A 1,011-nucleotide genomic window follows, 5' to 3' on the forward strand; every position below is an offset into this window, starting at 1 on the left:
GGCCCTACGTGGCTCATGCCGCCTTTCCTCCGGAGTTTATATTGGTATTTGTGTAAGGTATAGCCGGAGCCTTGTTGCCGGCATTTCCATATTATTCTTCAGTTATATTTAGAGGCTCCGTAGACAGGTTGTGGGTAGTGTCGAGCATGGGAATTTAAAGTAGAAGTATTGATGTTTGGCAATGATGTATAAAACTTGTAATACCTTTACTATAGCGAATGAAGTTGCTAATGGAAAATGAAATGGAAATCGTGAATGATATGTTTATAGAACTTGATTAATGGAGTCCATCTCCAATTTATTCATGAGTTAGTTTTGGTAGAATGAGACCTAACAGGCTTGCTCGGTCGGGTTTACTCGGTTGAGCGCCGGTCGCGCTCCTCGGATTTTGGGGCGTGACAAAATATGCATCTCAACCAACAGAAATAACAGTTTTTTTTTTTGGTAATTAAGTAATTTTATTTACCAAGGGAAAATATATTTACAAGCAAAACAAAACCCATACAGTTGGACATCCCCAACTTATTACATTCATCTTCTCTTCCTCCCTATCCCCTTAGTTACAAAAATAGACAGAAGTTAATTAAGGAAAGAAATTTATCCTTCTCAATTGCCCCGCAAGTTTCCGATCCCACTGTCCTCTGCAATGAACATCTTGTGTTATTAATCTGCTTAGAACTTCAACACTTCTCGACTTCTTTTGGAAGATTCTTAAGTTCCGCTCTTTCCATAAGTAGTACACACATCCTGTCATTGTTAATCTGTAGATTCCAGCTTTAGTATCCTTTCCATTTGCATTCATAACTGTCCATGCCAGTTCTTGATTCCATCCCATTGGCCCTCTGTTTATTTCCATCCATGTGAGCATTTTTCCCCATAGGGCAGCAGAGAAGTTGCACTTAAAAAATAGGTGCTCAATGGATTCATCGTCATTGTCACACAGAGGACAAATTAGCTCAGTCATCACACCCTACTTTGCTAATCTATCTCTAGTATATAGCCTCCCCAGTG

This window comes from Nicotiana attenuata, unplaced genomic scaffold (assembly GCF_001879085.1).
Source record: "Nicotiana attenuata strain UT unplaced genomic scaffold, NIATTr2, whole genome shotgun sequence".
In the NCBI taxonomy this organism is placed as follows: Eukaryota; Viridiplantae; Streptophyta; class Magnoliopsida; order Solanales; family Solanaceae; genus Nicotiana; species Nicotiana attenuata.